Source organism: Hyla sarda, chromosome 8, assembly GCF_029499605.1.
Source record: "Hyla sarda isolate aHylSar1 chromosome 8, aHylSar1.hap1, whole genome shotgun sequence".
Lineage (NCBI taxonomy): Eukaryota > Metazoa > Chordata > Amphibia > Anura > Hylidae > Hyla > Hyla sarda.
In genome coordinates, this window is record NC_079196.1 from 59,042,788 (window position 1) to 59,044,049 (window position 1,262).

Below are 1,262 nucleotides of genomic sequence, written 5' to 3' on the forward strand. Positions count from 1 at the left end.
TATATGACACTAAGCGTTTTTCACATTTAGGGATAACTATTAAACCTAAATATATCAGTATAACCTCAAAGAAATGGATTATTCGCTGAAATTTGTGTTTTGGGGAGGAAGATCATTGGAAGGTCATGTTGTTTACGTCTCACACAAAAAGTATCGTGAACAGTGTTTGAGCCCTGAACAAATATATACGTCCAATACAATGTAACATGCCACGTATAGAGGTTTAATTTTTCTCTTTATTTATTATTTCTTTTTATTTCCTTTTACTTGCTGTTTAATGCCATTAACTGCATAAAGTTCAGCTTATAAGGACCTTGTAATGGGATAAGAAATTAATACATAAAATAGAATAATAATAATAATAATAATAATAATAAACCACAAACAGCAACTTCTTAAGATCACAGCCTGTAAATATGAAAAGTGTTTATGCGCTTGTTAAATGATTATTGCAGCTTTCTGTGTTAGGGATTTCGCCCCATTTCTATGAATCTGGGGAAAAGGCTATAACACTGGCTTATACAAGAGCCAAGAAAAATGGCGCTGGCTGGCAATATGTCCAAAAATCCGCAAGGAATTGCAGTAAATTCCTTTTTTTGTTTGAAGAAAATTTACAACTTGGTAATAGCCCTTGTTATGACCTCCCTGGCTCCCCCATTGGCTGCTGCTGGTCACATGGAGCCTGTGAGATTCTTCATGGCCTTTTGCCTGGGTTCCCTCGATGATTTTTGCTGCCTTCTGCCTTTAGAGAGTCTCAAACCTTCTTTTTGTAACCTTTGTCTCAGATGAGGTGCATGTAGTATTCTGTATGATTCTGAGCAGCCCCCCCCCCCTTTATTTTATCTCCTGCTTCCTGTTGTGGTTTGTTTTATGCTGCTGATCCCTTCCCAGAGTCACCAGCACCAGTGAATGATCAGTCTGATGCTCCTTCCCACTGAAGAAGTTTCTCTACTGGTGCAATAGAGAAGGAATCTGGAAAAGCTTTCACAACTAGATTCTAGTCTGGTAACCACTAAAATGCCACATGGATTACAGCTCCATCCCCTTCCCTGCCTGCCTGCATGTGCTCAGCAAGGGTAAGTACAGTATGCTATTTATTAGATACATTTCTTCCATCTGTACAACACCCCATTATTGTTTTCTCTCTAGCCACAATATAACATTCACATAATAGGTGTCTGCAGTAATGTGCAAGGCTTCTGTATGTTATGTAGATCACAGCTCACCAAACAGGCAGAGATGGGTATAGTAATCGATACAAT

General features: G+C 38.6%; 1 protein-coding gene across 2 annotated transcripts in view; it reads left to right on the forward strand.

Annotated features, from left to right (window-relative positions):
• Positions 1–878: 878 nt before the first annotated feature.
• Positions 879–1,262, forward strand: part of HOXD3 (homeobox D3) — a 45,622-nt gene continuing 45,238 nt past the window's right edge. For both annotated transcript variants that reach the window (XM_056533199.1, XM_056533203.1), the window contains exon 1: positions 879–1,076. The gene's annotated coding sequence lies outside the window, so the exon portion shown is untranslated. The remainder of the gene's footprint in view (positions 1,077–1,262) is intronic.